This window comes from Gossypium raimondii, chromosome 3 (genome assembly GCF_025698545.1).
Source record: "Gossypium raimondii isolate GPD5lz chromosome 3, ASM2569854v1, whole genome shotgun sequence".
In the NCBI taxonomy this organism is placed as follows: Eukaryota; Viridiplantae; Streptophyta; class Magnoliopsida; order Malvales; family Malvaceae; genus Gossypium; species Gossypium raimondii.
In genome coordinates, this window is record NC_068567.1 from 34,981,454 (window position 1) to 35,003,311 (window position 21,858).

A 21,858-nucleotide genomic window follows, 5' to 3' on the forward strand; every position below is an offset into this window, starting at 1 on the left:
GAAGAGGAAGCAATAACACACTATCAAAGAAAAATAAACAATACATATTAAGAATTTTTGCAAAGCACAAAATAGAAATTACAACTATCTTTGCAAGTAAAAAACTTGAAATTCATTTCTTTATCAATCACCCAGAAAAGAAATAAAAAAGAAATAAAAGAAAAGAATGTGTTTTTGTGGATTTGATTAATTGATGACTGACGTTTAATAATTATTTTTTAAAAATACTCATTTAATACATCCACATCCAAATAACATAGTTTCAGTTCTACAAAATATACATATATTATATGAAAATTTTAAAATATTTACCTTTTAAAAGTTTGTATTCATCCTCACATTGTAATTAACTAATGTTTTATTTGAATTAATAATTGTGAATAGAAAAATATATATTATTTTGTTTGAATAGTTAAAATTAGTAAAAGGAAAAAATATGAATTTAATATTTTTATGAGAAAGCGAAAATAAGGTCTAAGTTCTTTTATTTTGTATTAACTCAATTCGATTATAGGTATATAGTGTGTTAAATATCTTAAAATTATGTATTTTAAAATATTCGATTATTATTTTTATTTAAATAAAATCTAAAACTCCATATACATTACATTCTTACCATAACATAAATTAAAGATATCGAAAATAAAAATAGTTTAATAATATATTAAAAGATTAAAATAATTTTAAATGAAACATATCAAAAATAAAAACATATCGAAAATTAAATATAACCAAAATGTTCTTGTTTAAAGTAAAAAGATCAAATCCGAATTGTAAATGTAGTTTAACATGCATATATTGTCTTTCCCGTATTACTAGAAAAGAGTAATGGTATCATCATTCCAGTGGAGATATTTATTTATGTCCATTTTTCTTGTTCATTTTTTTTGTTGACTCTTGACATTTGGCAGCCTATGAGTGTGTGCTGCTGTTTACCTTGGCAGCCTCATTTTCCATTAACAAATTCCATCTTTCCAAAGTTGAACACATAACCAACTTACAACAAAGACATTTGGAGGGTATTGTTACCTTAGCACACCCTTGAGTGATATTTTTCCCCTTCTTGTTGCTACCTTCAACCTACAATGATGAACAATAAATTAATTTCCTTTAGGAGTTACAGAGGATGATCAAATAGGTTCACAGATCCCTTACTCTGATGATGAACGACTCGATGTGCATAAACAAATGACTCAACATTCTACCACTTAAAAGATGATTTGTTCAAGGAATGGATAATTTACTTTAAAACTAGTTTCTATTGTTGAAAGATGCATAGAACACAAGCATAAATCACTTTGAAGTTCTTGCTTATAAATACATGTAATGAATCTCATCATAGCATAGGCTGCAAGGCAATTTTGCCAAGACATGAAACTTACCAATCCAAGAGTTCAAAAAGACCTTCCCCTTTTATTGCTGAAGTTTTAAAAATAGCCCATTGTCGGTTTTTTATCTTATGATAGGGGGTTGCGCGCGGACCAAGATCGAGTTGTCAAGCCACGAGAAAATTCCTACGAGGCTCTAGACGATCAGATCTGAAACGAAACAGAGAATTGAAGTTAGATTCGATTAGATCTGAAATAAAAACTATCAATGAACAGCAAGAATCAAAAACACCCTTAGAGACGGCTATTCTTGGAAACCAAGAATCGATTTGAACTTAGGAAGTAATTCCCCAACAGCCGATCCTATCAATTACGAAAGAAAACGAATTAGAATTCAAATCAAAGAAAACAATTGAATTTTAAATAGAAAATTAGGGATTTGGGTCGGCAAAAAGAAAAGAAAAAAATTCAGGAATTAAAACGGTTCTTGAAACCCAATGAGATGTTGATTTGCCCAAATCGAAACAGCAACTAATTTCCCCCAAAAATTCTAGCAACCGAATCAATCAGATTTGAAAAGAAGAAATCGGCAAGAACAATGAATTTTAGGGATCTTGAGTGATCTTTGCTGCCAATAACAAGGGGGAGATCCGATCTTTAATGAAGAAGGGGGCGAATCAGATCTTGGATGTTTTGGAAAGTCTGAAACGCAACAAGAACAACAAACAAATTAATTAAATAAAAATCGATGCAAGCAGGATTTAAAAAGAAAGAATGACAGCAAGAAATAAATATAAGTCCTAAGAAGCCTTGAAATCTCGAAATATTTTACAACTCCCTTCAAACGGTTCTAATTCCAGCAAATATATTGAAAATTTCAGATTTGTTTGAGTGTAGAATTCTCCTTGAGTTTCCTCCAAGAATTCTCTCTTGAGTTTTCTTTAGAAGTAGTTTTAACAATCTTTTTTATTGTGGGAGCCATCTTCTTGCCATTGATTTTTATTGAAGGGGAGATTAGAGCCGTTTGAAAGGAGTTGTGAAATCTTTTGGGATTTCAAGGCTTCTTAGGACTTATCTTTATTTTTATTGTTGTTCGTTCTTTTAATTTTCTTTGCTGTTTGCGTTGAATTCCTTGACTAATCTTTTAATTTCTTTGTTACATTCCAACCATCAAAAAAAACTTCAAGAAACTGTTCGGCGTTCTTCTTGGCTGTAAAGATCGATTATCAAACCCTCTTTTTCATCATTCTTGTCGATTCTTCCTTGTTATTTTTGTCTAAGTCAGTTTGCTGGAATTGGAAGTTTGAGTCGTTGTTTTGGGGAAATTTACTTGCTATTCGTTTTTGGGCAGAATCGCACTCTTATTGGATCTCAAGAATTGTGTTCGATTTTCTTTCAATCTTACCTTTCTTTTTGCCGCCCCAAACCCTAGAATCCTTTTGAATCTGATTATTCTTTGTGATCTAATTTTTTTAATCTGTTTTGGTATTTGACAGATTCAGCTATTGGGTTTTCTCTCTAAAACTCAAATTCGGGTTCTTGACTTCCGAGAATTGTCATCTCTAAGAGAGATTTGAGTGTTGCTGATTCTTGATTGATTTGGGGATTTAAATTCAGATCTAATTCGACTCTAAGTCTAATTCTCTGCCTTGTTTTTCAGATCTGGTCGTTTAGAGTGTCATAGGAGTTTTCCTCGTGACTTGACAACTCGATCTTGGTCCGTGCGCAACCCTCTATCATCTTGTGTAACTCCAAAGACTCTGTAACTGCAGTGTCATCAAGTGCACCTGGAAGATCTTATGTACATCAAGAATGTGCACATGATCAGCTCTTGCGCAATGCCAATTGGCTAAAACAAGATGAAGAAAAAAGTTTCACAATACTTGAACAAGAAAAAGGAAATGTACCAACCTGCTTATTTGCAAAAATAAGAACTGTTGCTCCTCTCAGCTCCTCTTCCTGTAAAAGATTCACACTTGAAACTTGTCCAGAAGAAGCATTAATAAAATACATAAAACAAGCATTGACAAATGAAGTAGGATATTGTAAACACCAAGTAAGCGTTGTTGGTTACAGACATATAAACATGTCATCATCACATTCTAGGGAGCAGAAAGAAGGTTTTCATGTAGCATTAATTCTTTTTATCGAACTTCTAAAATGCAAATGTTACTACAGTGAACCATGAGATCAATGTTACCGCCTGTAAAGTAATCTATATATCATCTTCAGTGCATGGAATATTTATATGATATACCATAGCAAGGTTTTAGGAAGTTTTTAAGAAAGAGGATGATTAATATTTATAAGATATACCATAGTAAAGTAATCTATATATCATCTTCAATGCATGGAATGTTACTATAGAAGCTAGTCTATACTAGAAGCACCGTTTTATTGAATATGGGAACAAAATATGAACCATATACTAAAATTGAATAGGATGATTAATCTTTTCATCTGTCATGAACACACGAAAGCATAGATGCAAACTTTTATTTTATTTCAACACTTTTAGACATTGAGATAACCTGGAATAACGCTAATAAATTAAATCCCAAGTCCTAATTATAAAAGTGGTACAAATAGTGGCATCCCATGAATACAACATTGAAATCTTATGACAGACTGAAAGTTAGTAAATGCCAATATAAATGATATTCAAATGCATCTTACAGGCCTGTCAGTTCATTGAAGTCCAGCCTTTCTCCAGGAAAAAAGTAAGCCATTATTGCTTCTAACTTGGAATCGACCGCAAAGTGGCAGAAAAAGTTCCATAATTATTTGAAGGAGTTATACACAAGCAATAAGTTAAGTCTTATGTAAAAACTTTTATTTCTATGCAACCAGAGATATATCTCTTGGCATTGAGTGATAATCACATTGACATTGACAGATTTTAGATGGTTAGAAAATTCAACTGTACTTTTTTATACTTAGGTTAGATTTCTTTTACCACAAACATCAAATGAAGCTATTGCGTCAACAACCAAAACCACAAAGTGGGACATATATAGTTCTACTCATATATTCTATTGAACTTTTCCTATTCATTTGCATTTTATGATGTTCAAGAAAATCTACGATTCTATGAAGAATCAATCTTAAGAAACTCATGAATCTAATTTTACACATTTAGACCATTCTCTAATAAATAACACCGCCAACTCTCCAGTTCATTATAATAACCAATCTTTATAACAAGACTGATGAAAACATCAATTTCTTCAAAGCATACAATGCAAAGCTTCTAATAATCTCCATATCTTATTCGAAGCAAAAATAATTCAGCCCAATAAAAGCATTGGAAAACCAGTAGACACAACCTAAAATTTAGAAAATACAAGAAGCACTAATAGCAACATTAAAGCCAAAAAAATTAATTTGTTAAATAATAATAATAAAAAGGGAGACAGACCTGAATCACCAAAACTCCCCACCTTTTCAATGACAAAAACCCAAACTTTACACTAAAATAGTTGAATAAATTTTTCAATGTCGCCAAACTTTGAAGCTTACCTGCAGAATTAAAGTAAACCCAGGTTAAATCTAACCCAGCACATGAAAAACTTAGTAGAACAAAAAAAAACCCAACAATTTAAACCCCCAGAATTCACTAAAATATATATTATATATAACCAAATAAAATTATGCTAAAAAAACATGATGGGATTATCTCATGAATACAACTTTATGTAGTTGAGATTTACAATAACAGGCATTATCTCAAGCCTTTGATATAAGAAATTATGAAATTCGCCATCTCTTTACCTTCAAACAATCAAATCGATAAGAAAATATTATCAAACTTTTAGGACAGTACTATAAAAAATCTACTATACATGTTAAGGATCCAGATCAAGAAGTAGGAAAAATGTTTACCTGACCTTGGATGAAGGGGAGGAATGCCGGAGTCGAAGGAAGCAAGAAATGGCTGTCGTTTGAGTGTTTTTGAGGTGAGAATTTGTGAGGGTAAAATAGGGTTCATATGGCAAGGAATGGGTAAATGGTGAAGAGGGAAGAGGGAAGGGAATAGAAATCCCCAAATATCTCTACTTAAGCCCAGAATGGAATGCACCCATAATAAGGTATTCCCTTGAACCAAACATTTGTTTAAGTGGGCCTGCAGAATAGGCTTGTAATAGGCAGGTAATGGCATAGCCATTACCTTCAACCAAACATCCCCTAAGTGGTGAAGCAAATGTTGATCACTTATGAGTTAGTTTTGGGATATGCAATCAATTTTCGAAAATTGAGAATTGTGTTGAATTCAAATACTGTATTAGTAGATGGACAGATTAATCTATTTTGGGCATGGAGGCTCCGCTTGATTATGGTCATTATTTGGGTCTCCCATCCTTTATTGAGCACAATAAGAAGTGTTTTTCTTCATTCGAGATAAATTATCCAAACGTATCTTAAGCTAGAAGAATAAGTTGTTATCAGAACCATGGGAAGAGTCATAGTTAAAATGATTGCACAAGCACTTTTAGTATATTGCATGAATGTGGTTCTTATTTCTCTAAATACTTGCAAAGCACGGTAGAGGATGATGAACTCTTTGTGAGAGTCAAATTCAAGTGATACTACTCGTATCCATTGGGCTTCTTGGAACAAACTATGTATTGCAAAGAAATATGGTGAAATGGGCTTTTGGAATCTCCATTGCTATGCTTGGTAAGCAAGGATGGAGGTTTATCTCTAATCCAAATTCTCTCCCTAGTAGAATCTCCAAAGCCAAATATTTTTCGAGGGATATTTTTATGATGTGGTAAAATGTACTAACCCTCTATTTATTTGGTGAAGTATATGTGCTGCCAATAATTTATTGTTGAGAAGTACTCGGTGGAGATTTGGGAATGGTAGGTCAATTTCAGTTTTTAATGACCTTTGGCTTGATGACAATTCTAATCTTCATATTAATACGACCCCTTTGCCGAGTATGGAAAATTTGCGAGCCAATGAAGTATTGTAAGAAGACGGCACAACTTGGGATACTAATCTAGTTGAAGGCTTGCTGGCGCCTACTGATGCTAGGCATGTTTTGAAGCAGCCAATTGATATTCATCAGCCTGATGATACATTAGTCTATCATTTTAACAAGCAAGGAGTATATACTGTGAAGTCAGGCTATTGTATTGCCTTTGGTATGTTCACCAATTTGCACATTCATATGCTTGACGTACGGTCCCTAGTTCAAGGTATGGTACTCAAACCTTCCGCCAAAGGTAAAAGAATTTTTTTGTAGGTCTTTGAGAAACTTCATCCCATGTTGAGAAAGGCTGCAATTTACCCCTAGTTGTATTAGATGTGGAGCACGGGGAAGACACTGACCACATTTTTCTTAGCTGTCCAATAGAAGTTGCCATTTGGCAGCTTGCGGGCTTATACCACCCTCACCTTCCATGTGACTTGTTCTATAGTTTATTGGAGAGAGTTGTTATATTATGGAGCTTGTGGTATTTTAGGAATTTATTCGTATGGAAATCTGGAGATGCTTCTGCAACTCAAAGAATTGTTTTTGTGGATAGTTTTTTTTTTTTTTTTTTACAGGATTGGGATGCTTCCAGGTTAGCTTTCTGTTGTGTGTAGTAGCGTTCGCCACCAGCGATTGAAGATGTTGTGTCTTGGTCTCAACCGCCACCAGGATGAGTAAAATGTAACGTCGATGCAGCAAAGTTGGAGGATCGACGGATTGTAAGTTTTGTAGTAATAGCACGAGATGAACAATGGTAACTTCTTGAAGGCTCGGCCAAGACATGTCCCTGCTTTAGTAGAACCATTACTAGCTGAGGCTTTCTCCATTCGAGAAGCACTTGCATGGCTTAATGGAGAGGGTATGGTGAATGTTATTATGGAAATAAATTGTTTATATCTTTTTAATAATATTAAGTCACAACATCATTTGATTGAATTGGAGTCTTAATTGATGATTGTTGATTTTTGAGATCTCAATTTAAAAATCTAGCATAATATTAAATTCATCATAGTACTAAGAAGGTCACTCATCAGCTTGCTCGAAGCTCGCTCGAAGTAACTTTATTTTATGTAAGCCCTCATAAAGTTGATGTTATTCCCCCCTATTTATCGAACTCTCTCAGGTTAGACATATATACCAATGCAAAAGGGCTAGTCTTGCAATAAACCTATTAGCATAGGTTTAGATTTTGCCCCTTTTTGTATGGTAATATATAATATTTTTCTTTAGACTTAATATATATTTTATCCTATTTTACCTTCGAAACTTGTCCTTTTGTACCTAGTTGGTCCCTAATATTTTTGGACCTAGTTGGTACTTGAACTTGTATTCCGTCAACTAGGTTGGTAACTCCACACTAACACCATTAATTTGTACTAACGTGACATTGATAGTTAATCTAGTGATGCCATGTGGTAGCCTCTCAGTATACCATGTGGCAAACATAAATTAAAAAGATAGTTATTTTAAATATTTTAATTTTTTTATAAAATGCCAAGTTATTTATATCATTATTTTGAAATTTAAAATACATAAAAAATTTAAAATATATAAATTATTAAAATAAGTATAAAAACTTTTAACTTAAAGAAAAGAATCTATATAGATGGATGTCCAGATTCAAATGTATCTAGACAACTATTTGTTTATATTCGTTCTAAATGAGTTTTTTTAATTTTATATATTTTATATATTTTATAATTTTTATATATATTAATTGTATTTATTTTTATATTTTTATAAATTTATATTTGATGCAATTTTCAAAATAGAATAACCTAAAAATTGATATTCTATAAAAAATTTAAAATTTATAAAATTACTAAAAAATTTAGAATGAAGATACTATTCTTCAAAAAATTATTTAACTATTACCTAAACTCCTGATTGAGTTGGTGTCACCTCAATCGGGTTACCAATTAGGTTAGAAAAATTACGAAAGGGCCCTTACATAACTAAAGTAAGTTATATTATTCAATAATTTTTAGTCTTTTATTTAAAACAAATAAAAATATTCATATAGTAGAATTTGAACTCGAAAAATTGCATTAGTAAAACTTTTAATTTGTCACTTAATTAAAGTTGTATTATAATATTTTTATTCATTTTAATTTTATTATGCATACTTTATTACTTTCATCAGTTTTATATATTAATAATATATTTGATTGAGTTGGTATCACAAGATAATTCGACACAAAATTGACGACAACAAAATGATAAATAATTTAACCTAATTTTTAATCTTAATATCGTATATATTTCGTGTGTTATTATTGATTAGTTTCAAGTCATATGTTTCTTTATTTGTTGTATACTATGTTGGAAAATATAGACATCACATATATAATAATAGTAATTACATGTTATTATTTACTATTATAAAGATTAACTCAAATTAAAAGCAATCTAATTTGATTAAGGTTTATTGGGTTTTAGTTATTAAATAAAGTATAGGCTAAATATGTGTAAATACTTTAGTAACTAATTTCTAATTGATGATGGGTTGATTAGAAATTAGAGTTAATCTACAAAAGTTGTATATTAGGTTATGATCCTCAAATTACACATACATAAGTTTTCTAATATCCCATCTTTAGAAAGGAAGGAGTCATATTTTCTCGAATTACTTGTGTGCTAATTTGGAAGATCAAAACAACAAGATTGAAGATTTCAAGAAATCAATAGATTCGGTAGGCTTCCACAATTAGTTTTGTTCTTGATGATTTGATATGATAGATCCTAGTTAATAAAGTTTTATATCAAATCTTGTTTTACGATTTTAACATATTATTTTTAAACATATATTTGTGTTCTATATTTGTGATTTTGTTATGAATATTTTATTATTAAGTGGATGTCTATTAAGATCAAGATAAGTTTTATGTACTTGAAATTTTAATAGTAATTAGAAGTATAGTTCTATTTTATTTATACTTCTTATGTCTATAAATATAGAGTTTGGAGAAGCATTGTAGATTATTCTCATTGACTAATAAAATATGCTCTCTCTGTTGCTCTCCCATTTTCTTTGTTCTTTGCTCTCTATCCTTTTATTTTATAGTACGTTATCAGCACGATTCTCTTTTAATTGTTTTTCTCCATAAATCAAAAAAATATCCTCAAATTTAATGTTATCGATTGCCTCCTAGAGGTGCTGTTATTTCAATTGAGGTTTGTGCTCTATGGAACTAAAATATAGCAATGAGCCCAAGGCTTTCCAACAAACAGTTCGAGAAAAGAGGAAGAATTGATGGTTTTGTTAATGGTGTCAATAAAATTAAACGAAGAGAATTCGTTTAATCATGCGTCGTGGTTTCCCAGCATTGACCATAATAGCGCTTTCATAATATCTGCTTGCGACTTCTGTTAAGGTATTTACACGCCCAAACTTTAAGTTAATCTTGATCATTTTCCTACTCAATTTTTATTACAGTACCAAAAAATTTGAATAATTTAATCGTAGTTGATATTTTGTGCAAGGCACCGAAGGAAACTATTGTGTCTTTAATGCTCAAACTTTGGTAAAAAAAATTCAAATCTTTAATATTATTAATTGCAAAAGAAAATATATTTTGAAGTAGTGGTCAAAATAAATTTTTTTATGTTGAATTTAATGTCTATATGAATGCTAAATTGTTATTTAAGAAATGTAGAATACCTTATCTTAGACTTTATACGGAAACTATTGAGGTTTATGCATATATTAATTTGGGTCAGTTATTATAATCGTATGTTAGCATAATTAAAATATGTTTATGCATGAAATTTATATCTATTGGATGAGGTGATCTGATGCTTTACAAATGTTGTATGTATAAATACTCTACGTCTTTGCTTATATAAACTTTCATTATAAGTACTTTATGTATGTAATATGCATTCCCTTTAATTTTCGTCATAATATGATCCCTACTTTTTATTATAGATATCATTCGCGTATAAAATAGAGAAAATATAGTTTACGAATTGTTTTATTATACACAATTTATATTATGATTAAATTGTTTTTATTATAAATCTTTAAATGTTATCATTAATGCAAAGCTGTTTTAATACTTGTAATAGTACCCGTGATAATAACTAGAGTGAAGGCGATGATGATTATAAAATAAAGAATCTATTGAGACGTTTATAACTCTGTCCTACTAAATTTCTTGCATTCCTCAAAGTGAACGCAAACATAAAAAAAATTTAAACCAATATTATTCAAATATTTGGTAATACAAAATTAGTTGAAAGCTCTAGAAGAGCTAATATATCAATATCTAAAAGAACAAAATTTGTGATGGTTAATGCATTGGTTTTAAAATATATTCATTTTAATGGATCTCATATTGATATTGTGAATGAGAAAATATTATATTTCATATGAATCACTATTGCTATAAATATTTATTTTGAAATGATGAAAAAGAGAGGATTGGGTTAGTGATTTATATTTATTATTATTAAATTGAATTGATTGTGACTATCTTTGTCATCTTCCTCATTAAGAGGTTGAAAACAAAATATTTGATTATGAAAGATCTACTTAAATTGTGGAATTATTTAAAGAAAAATATGAGCAATAGAATATGGTAATTCTATCTAAAGCTCATTATGGTTGGATGTACCGAAGTTGCAAGTTTTAAAATTGTGAGTATAACTCTACAAGATTCGAATAAGTTCTCAATTAAAATTATGTGAAAAATATTACTGATGAGAACTTGTAAGAGAAAACCTATTCAACCTTTCATGCTTCAAATGTGCTCCTATAGTAGCAATATCATGAATTTTTTTTTCAATATTTAATATCATGTTTACTTATGATTGAACAAAAGTTCGTAATCACGAAACCTAACCATTTCCTAAAAAGAATGTAACAACATGTAATAAATTTGAAAGATATAATCTTGGATGTGGATGTAGTAAGTTGGACTATAATAATAGTTATAGGGGATGGTCGTAATAAATTTTCTCACCACCAGAAATAGAAAAATGAAAAAAGCAAGAAAACAATAAGAATTCCCAATAACTCTTTAAGAAGAGAGACAACTTATGTATGAAAAGTCATTGGTTATGTACCTGTTATACACCTAGAAAATAAGATTCACTCTCAAGTTTGCTATTAATAAATTTTGATTGGATTCAAAGTCTACTACTGGAGTTTAATTTGCTTCCTTCTTGATAAAATCGTCAAGACTCAACGTAGAACAAAAAAGGTACATCTTTAAATATTAAATTGACTTGATATATGATTTAAATATTTGAGATGGTCTTCTTTTAAGTTTTGATTACATGGGTTACATATTGTTTTAAGCATCTCATTTGTTCATGAAAATGAATATTAAATGATTTATGTCGCTATAGTAGATTTTATAATTAAATAATATATTTGATTAAAACATATCTAGTATGCAAATTTGTGTTAATAATAAACTAATGAATTTTATTCAATTTGTTTTTATTCAAAGAATTGTTGAAGATAGTAGTTCATACGTTTTATATTATTCCATTTGTTAATTAGTTAGAGAAATGACATGAGCAATTGTAAATGAAAAGTTTTATGAGCATGATGGTTGAATTTTGAATTAAATTTCATGCATGTTTATTATGATAATTATGAAAAATAAATTGCTAGTTTTTCATTATATCGTATTTTTATGTTTGAGATATGACTTTTATTCATATATTTAATTTAGGCTTGTTTTTATACATGATCTAGCTAGTTATTCTCAGTAGTTAATTGATTATGCAAAACCCTTATTAAAAGGACTTTAAAAGTTTTTTTAATTGATCTCATATCTCATTATGGCTAAACAAAATAATAAGTTATTCGTTCCACTAGTTCTACTCTATTCCCAAGTGAATGTAGCAATACATAACAATTATGAAAACTTAACTTATTGTCATTATTGACAAATAGATAAGAAGAAGATGGATGATTCAAAATGTTGTCAAATGTTTACTTTTAGTACAAAATGCTTAATGATTTATACTAATTTATCACTCCTTGACGCAGATGATATCTATATAATCTTATTGGTAAGAAATATGATATATGCTTACACTATTGTCTAAATTACTTTTTACACATTCCTTGAAGTTAATGTCTACAATAAATATAATAATTTTTATAATTTTTTGGACATTTGAATATTTTGACATATTCCTAAAAGCGAATATTGTATATAATTGTTTAGAAATTATATTTATTTTGTTGACTTAGTGGCATTATAGACTTCACATTGATTTAGACATTTCCAGTAGTAAATGTCACAATAGTACTTATATGTGGATACAATGTAAAAGGAATGACAGTAAAATTATCAATTTGTCACAATTTATATTGAAATTATTAGTACAATTGAAATACGTGTTAAAGTAAACTAGAAGTTTACTGATACAAATACATTTACTACTTGGCGTGACCAGTTAGACCATTTTGGATCATATATGAGGCGAAAATTAATTGAGAATTCATATGGACATTCATTAAAGAACCAAAAGATTATTTAATTTAAAGAAATCTCATTTGTTGCTTATTCTCAATGAAAATTTATTATTAGAAGCTCACTAGCTAAAGTTGATATTTAATGTCTTGCATTTGTGAAATGAATATGAGTCCATTCATCCATCATGTGGATGGTTTTGATATTATATGATTTTGGTAGATACATCTACAAAATAATCACATATGTGTTTTCAACTTCCAATCATCGTTTGCAAGATTGCTTATTTAAATAATTAATTTCAGATTATACAATTAAGACAATTCATATTGCTAAAGCCAATGAGTTTATATCTCAATCTTCTATTGATTGAGTTTGAAAATTTTTGTAAAACTTGTTATTTATGTGCATAATGTTTTAGAGAAATTATTAATTAAACACTTCTAATTAATATCTAAATCATTACTTATGAGAACTAAACTTCTTATATCAACATGAGATTATGTTGATTTACGTGTTATACGCATCAAACCAATAAGTAATAAATACTCCCACTGTCGAAACCATTTTTATTTAAAAAAAACAGAAATTAGTTGTCGACTTTAAAAAAACAAAAATTGGGAGTCGCCACCAATCTTTTATTAAGGTGTGATTGGATCACCTAAAATGATTTTGGTCTACGAGTTTTAGAAAAAACAGGTTCAGGAGTCAGTTACGTACGAGGAAGGATTAGCACCCTCATAACGCCCAAAATTTGGTACTAGATTGATTAATTAATGTCTTAATGTCGAGAATTAATAAATATGATCCTTAGTTAAATTAAATTATTTATTAAGACTCTCTCATTTTGAAAAGAAAATATCACACACAATGCGTTAGGGCACGATATTGTATTTCTTCAAGATGAGTTTGTCCAAAAGACTTGTGTGATAAAATTTAAAAAAATATTCAATTGTTTAAAATTTATGAGGAAACCGCAGCCCAATACGTTAGGGCACAATTTCTCAACATCCCAAACGTTGAATATTTCCTTTATTAATATATATATACTTTTTTAAAAAAATCTTTGTCTCGAGAAATCAATACGTCACATCCAATGCGTTAGGACACAACATATTAAATTCCCAAAAACAAGCTTTTCATTTTATTTTTGATCAAAGAGTAATTCTCAATTGTTAGATTTAACGAAGAAAATCGGAACCCAATACGTTAGGACTCAATTTTCTTGAAAATCCTAAATACGAGTATTATCTCTATTTTGAAAAGTTCTATTTTTAAATTCGAGTAAAAGATGACATAATGTTATATTGTATGTATGAATGTCACAATAACAAATACAACAATAATAAATACAATAATGGCATAGAAATAATATAAACAAATAAATAAACGAAACAAATATACATAAGGAAAAATAAAGTCCATGACATGCAAAGTATCAAATAAGCCAACAAGATAAAAAATAATATAAATGAAAACACAAATAAATAAACAAATAAAAATAAACAAAAATATAAAGAATAAAAGTTACATGACATATACATTAAAACTATGAAGAATACACATGAATTTATATATAAAATTTAGATTATAAAATTTATATAAACAAAATACATAATACATTTGTGAAAATAAAGAAAAGTATGAAAATATATATATATACATATAAATTATAAAATATATGTTAAAATAAGTAGGTATTTAAGCATTTTGAAAATAAAAAAACATAGATATATACGTGTTTATATAAATATAAAAGAATATTTGTTTTGAATATATATATATATAGATACATTATCGAAAATAAATATATGTATATATATGAATATGAAAAATATCAGTTCAAAATAATAATAATAATTATTATTATTTTGTACGTAAAAATATATATATAGATTTTTTTAAAAATAATTACATATAAAAGTTACAAAAATAAAAAATAGTAATTACATTATTAGAATTAATTAATTAAAAAATAAAAAAAATAAAAAGGACTAAATTAAACTGGAAATGGAAATCAGGGGAGAAATCCGCAAATAAATGAAGTTTAAAGGACCCTATTGAACACGCTAACAATGCAGAGGGGCTGGAAGGGAAAATTTCCCTTCTCCTCTAAAACGGCGCCGTTCAAATTGGACCGAATTGAAATAAAAATAAAATTAAGGGGCAGATTTAAAAAAAATAAAACAAACTCAATTGTAAAAACATTAAAAGGCGGAGGGGCTAAAAGCGCAATTTACCCCTCCGCACAAAAACACGCGGATCCTAGGCCGGGTCGAGTCGAATTCGGGTTGGCCTCCCCAAAATGACGCCGTTTTAGCGCCTGGGGAGGCCTAATGAAACAACGCCGTTTCAAATAGGCTATTTAAGCCAAAAATAACTCAAAAAATTCATTCTCCCTTTCTTTTTTTTTTTTTAAAAAAAACAGAAACCTTTCAAAAAAACTCTTCCCCCCCCTCTGTTCGTCTGGCCTCCAGTCTGGTCATCGGCCAATCATGGGCCACCGAGCCAGCCGCCGATCTCTAGCGCCGGCACCGCCGTCTGCGGTGGCTGAAAAAGGGGAAAAATTCAGATTCGGCTCCTCCGAAGCCCCTAAACCCATTTTTGGCCCTAAAACCCTCAAAATACCACTGGAAGAACACCAAATCTCCGAGAAACCTTTCAGTTTCCGGCCGTTCATGGCAATTTTGGGCACCAGTCACGTCGTTTCTTTCTCTCTTTTTTTTTTGTTTTATTTGTATGTAGAATAAAAAATAATAATAATAAATATAACAAATAGAAAAAATAAAATTGCAAATATCAACCTTTTGATCGATTTGCTCTCTGTATTAGACTCTGTTTGCTGTGAAAATAATATCCCTTTTATTTTATTTTTCGATCCCTATTACAGTATATTCATGGCTTTTTTATAGCCAAATCAAACGATATAAAGAAGCAACAAAATCTCTTTTTTATTTGATTTGCGAATCTTTGATTTCATTTCCTTTTTTACTGTTTCTTGCTGCGCAGGTGAAGATCGCGTGGAGATTTGGAGGGCGAGGCTTGGCTGCAGCGCTGTTGAAACCCTAGGGTTCCTGATTATCCTTTGGGGTTAATTTGGGCCTCTGTTTGGTTTTGGGTCTGGGCCATATAGGCCAACTGTAATTTGGATCCTTGTTTTAAATTGGGCCATGTATTCTGGGTCGTTTTATTTGCTTCATGTAGGCTTGTAAAATACTGGACTCTTATTATTTTTATTTATTAATGGCCGGGCAAAATTTAGGCATTACAGCTGCCCCTCTTTGCTCGCTATCGTGTAACAGGAATAGAGCAAAGACTTTAAAAATGCCCAATTTTGCCCGGTCATGCTGGACCCTGGCGCTCTTCTTCTTCAAGTAGCCTCATTCTAACCTTCTGCGTCTTCAGAGGTATAAGCTTTGGTGCTTCGATCCATTCTACTGCAACGTCAAGGAGATAGGACTTACACCTTGTAACTTCTCAAAAGAACAAAATTTACTATCTTAGTCTGCTCCACTGCAACTTCAGGGTGATAAGGCTTGATCCGATCTGCTCTCTGCGACTTCTGAGAGATAAGATCAAAGGTTTTAATCCGCTCCACTGCTACTTCAGGGAGATAGTATTATCGGCTTTAATCTACTCCACTGTAACTTCAGGAAGATAAGACTAGATGCGATCTGCTCTCTGCCACTTCAGAGAGAAAAGATTTGCGATCTTCAGTCTGCCTCACTACCAATATAAGAAGACATGATCTGCTATCTTCGATCTACTTCACGCTAATACATGAATACAAGATCTGCTTTCTTCGATCTACTTCGCCACCAGTATGGGAAGACAATATCTGCATCTTCGATCTACTTCACGCCAATACATGAAGACAAGATCTACTTTTTTCGATCTACTTCGCCACCAGTATGGGAAAACAAGATCTGCATCTTCGATCCACTTCGCTACCAATATAGGAAGATAAGATCTGCTATCTTTGATCTACTTCACGCCAATACATGAAGCCAAGATCTGCTTTCTGCGATCTACTTCGCCACCAGTATGGGAAGACAAGATCTACGTCTTCGATCCACTTTCTACCAATATAGGAAGACAGGATCTGCTATCTTTGATCTACTTCACGCCAATACATGAAGACAAGATCTGCTTTCTTCGATCTACTTCGTCGCCAATATGGGAAGACAAGATCTGCATCTTCGATCCACTTTGCTACTAATATAGGAAGACAGGATCTGCTATCTTCGATCTACTTCATGCCAATACATGAAGACAAGATCTATTTTCTTCGATCTACTTCACCACCAGTATGGGAAGACAAGATTTGCATCTTCGATCCACTTCCTACCACTATAGGAAGACAGGATCTGCTATCTTCGATCTACTTCACGCCAATACATGAAGACAAGATATGTTTTCTTCGATCTACTTCGCCACCAGTATGGGAAGACAAGATCTACTATCTTCGATCTACTTCACGCCAATACATGAAGACAAGATCTGCTATCTTCGATCTACTTCACGCTAATACATGAAGACAAGATCTGCTTTCTTCGATCTACTTCGCCACCAGTATGGGAAGACAAGATCTGCATCTTCGATCCACTTCCTACCAATATAGAAAGACAGGATCTGCTATCTTCGATCTACTTCACGCCAATACATGAAGACAAGATCTGCTTTCTTCGATCTACTTCGCCGCCAATATGGGAAGACAAGATTTGCATCTTCGATCCACTTCGCTACCAATATAGGGAGACAGGATCTGCCATCTTCGATCTACTTCACGCCAATACATGAAGACAAGATCTACTATCTTCGATCTACTTCACGCTAATACATGAAGACAAGATCTGTTTTCTTCGATCTACTTCGCCACCAGTATGGGAAGACAAGATCTGCATCTTCAATCCACTTCCTACCAATATAGAAAGACAGGATCTGCTATTTTCGATCTACTTCACGCCAATACATGAAGAAAAGATCTGCTTTCTTCGATCTACTTCACCGCCAATATGGGAAGATAAGATCTGCATATTCGATCCACTTCACTACCAATATAGGAAGATAGGATCTTCTATCTTCGATCTACTCCACGCCAATATATGAAGACAAGATCTACTATCTTCGATCTACTTCATGCCAATACATGAAGACAAGATCTGCTTTCTTCGATCTACTTCGCCACCAGTATGGGAAAACAAGATCTACTATCTTCGATCTACTTCACGCTAATACATGAAGACAAGATCTGCTATCTTCGACCTACTTCACACTAAACATGAAGATAAGATATGCTTTCTTCGATCTACTTCGCCACCAGTATGGGAAGACAAGATCTGCGTCTTTGATCCACTTCCTACCAATATAGGAAGACAAGATCTGCTTTCTACGATCTACTTCACCGCCAATATGGGAAGACAAGATCTGCATCTTCGATCCACTTCGCTACCAATATAGGAAGACAGGATCTGCTATCTTCGATCTACTTCACGCCAATACATGAAGACAAGATTTGCTATCTTCGATCTACTTCACGCCAATACATGAAGACAAGATCTACTTTCTTCGATCTACTTCGCCACCAGTATGGGAAGAAAAGATCTTCATCTTCGATCCACTTCCTACCAATATAGGAAGACAGGATCTTCTATCTTCGATCTACTTCACGCCAATACATGAAGACAAGATCTACTTTCTTCGATATACTTCGCCACCAGTATGGGAAGACAAGATCTGCTATCTTTGATCTACTTCACGCCAATACATGAAGACAAGATCTGCTATCTTCGATCTACTTCACGCCAATACATGAAGACAAGATCTGTTTTCTTCAATCTACTTCGTTACCAGTATCGGAAGACAAGATCTGCATCTTCGATCCACTTCCTACCAATATAGGAAGACAGGATCTGCTATCTTCGATCTACTTCACGCCAATACATGAAGACAAGATCTACTTTTTTCGATCTACTTCGCCACCAGTATGGGAAGACAAGATCTGCATCTTCGATCCATTTCGCTACCAATATAGGAAGACAGGATCTGCTATCTTCGATCTACTTCACGCCAATTTATGAAGACAAGATCTTCTGTTTTTTAACCTGCTCCACTGTTGCTCAGGGAGATAAGGCTTTATGATTTCACCGATATGTTTTTTGTGAAACATGACCTATATGATGAACCCAATTATGCCTAAGATGAGGATGGCAAGATAAAAAATGCATCAAATGCTCTTAACCAGACATGTATGAATGGTGTTTGCATGAATGCATAATTTTTTTTCAAAAATGATCCCATCTAGGTTGTCATTGCTCGAAGTTTATTTAGGCTTTAACGATGATGTGCTACAACGCTTTCTTGATTAGCTAACATTTTCAAAAAAATACTTAGTCAGATTGCCCCCACTGTAAACCTCAAAGTTCAATCCACTGGGACGCAAAATTTGAACCATCATTCTCCCACTGTAACCCAAGGGCAGAAATATATGGCTTTTCCTCAATCCTCTCCTATCACAATTCAAGGATCTAAATCTTTCTGGTCTTTTACACTATTCCTAAGGTGTCGTACCAAAGGCTCATGCGCAAATGAAGACTCTTTTCTCTGAGGTAACCTCTTCCTATTGCCTGGTGATCATTACTTGCTTGTTCATTTAAGCTTTATCACCAAACTGACATGTTGTTCAATCAACAAAATCCAAAGAGAAAGTGTTAATTTAGACTCTTCCTTCTCAGATTTCCATCCTTTAAACTTGGTGCGTTCTAAACAATAGTCATGTTTCAGGTTTCTGTATTATTTAGAAACTTCTAGAGTAATATGCAGAACTTCCTTTGTGAAAGTTTATTAGTCCATTAACCATTATTCTAACGCAACATGCTCGCACCAAGATAATACTGACCCAGAAATGAATTATCAAATATGAATAAAAGAAAAGGAATTTATTGAGAGCAAGTGTCTTGAAAAAGAAAAAGATATTCAAGAACAATGAAGAATAAAGTATTACAAGAACAAACAAATTCTGTATAAGTAATCTGAAGACTAGGTGCCTTGGATATCACAGCTTGAACTTCTCTATGCAAACTAAGAATTGTTTTGAATTTAACATGTGTTTAGGAGATCCACAGTACTTTGTCGATGCCCCAAGATGTCGCATATCCTTTCCCTGTTGATTTAGGTATAGCAAGATCACAACATGCCCCAATCTGATCAATGTTTGAGCTGCCCTTTTCGGGGTTTCAACACAAATCCCCTTTCGTCTCAAGGCGCCCTTTGCGAGTTTTCACCTTAGCCTCTCTATTTTTTTATTCAAAGCGCCTTTTGCGAGTTTTCACTTTGATTCTTTCTTTTCCTTCAAGTGAAATATTTCTTAACTGAATCTAAATTTACAGGATTCGGTAAGTTTTTACCATCCATTTCACCCAAAATCAAAGAACCTCCAGAAAAAGCCTTTTTTACAACATACGATTCTTCCCAGTTTGGCATCCATTTCCCTCTAAAATCCTTTTGTAAAGGGAGGATCTTTTTCAATACCAAGTCTCCCTCATGAAATTCTCTAGGACGAACCTTTTTGTTATAAGCTCGTATCATTCGCTTCTGATACATTTGACCATGACGAATAGCTTTTATTCTTTTCTCTTCTATCAGGTTTAACTGATCATACCGAGATTGGATCCATTCAACCTCATCCAATTTTAATTCAGCCAATACATGGAGAGAAGGAATTTCGACTTCAATGGGTAGGACTGCTTCCATCCCATAAACCAAAGAAAAAGGTGTTGCTCCAATAGAAGTCCTGATAGATGTTCGGTAAGCAAGAAGAGCGAATGGTAACTTCTCATGCCAATCCTTGTAAGTTTCAGCCATTTTTGCCTCAATTTTCTTCATATTTTTGGTGGCCGCCTCTACTGCACCATTCATTTTCGGACGATACGATGATGAATTATGGTGTCTAATATTGAACTGGTTGCAGACTTTCGCTATCGTGCTATTATTCAAATTTAGCGCAATGTCAGATATGATCCTTTCAGGCATTCCATATCGACATATGATCTCTTTCTTCAAAAACTTACTGACTGCTGACTTCTTAACACTAGCATATGAGGCTGTTTCTACTCACTTAGTGAAGTAGTCAATAACCACGAAAATGAAACGATGTCCATTAGAAGCCTTTGGCGATATTGGCCCAATGACATCCATTCCCCACATGGAAAAAGGCTACGGAGAAGTCATAACATGAAAAGGTGAAGGAGGTGCGTGCATTTTATCCCCATAAATTTGGCATTTGTGGCACTTCTTGGCATAGTTGATGCAACCTCCTTCTATGGAGGACCCGTAATATCTGAATCTCATGATCTATCTAGCCATGTGAATCCATTGGCGTGCATTCCACAAACACTCTCATGGACTTCTTCTAAAATTTCCTTAGCCTCTACAGCATCCACGCATCTCAACAATATTCGATCCTTTCCCCTTTTGTATAGGATCTCTCCATCTAAGACATAGTCAATAGCTAGTCTCCTCAATGTCCTCTTATCATTCTCCGTTGCCTGATTAGGATATTCGCGATTCTTCACATATAGCAATATATCTTGGTACTAGGGACGATTATTATTCTCCACTTCTTCAATACTGTAACAGTGGGCCGGGATCTCATAAATACTAATTTGAATGGGCTTCATGTCCTCTAACTGATTCACTTTAATCATGGAGGCTAAAGTAGCAAGAGCGTCAGCCATCTGATTTTCTTCCCGTGGGAGATAACATAAGGTAATGTTGTCAAACTCTTCAATCAATTCCAGAACCAATCTCTGATAACGAATCAACTTAGGGTCTCTCGTTTCCCATTCTCCTTTTAGTTGGTATATCACCAATACTGAGTCTCCATATACTTCTAGTGTCTTAATTTTCCGTTCTATGGCTGCTCGAATACCCATGATGCAAGCTTCATACTCAGCCATATTATTAGTGCAATCGAAGTCCAATTTACTGGTGAAAGGATGATAATCCCTGTTTGGAGATACCAGGATTGCCCCAATCCCATTGCCTAATGCATTCGAGGCTCCATCAAAGTTTAACCTCCAAGAATGATTTTCTTGGGAGTCCTCTTCAGTATTTGCCA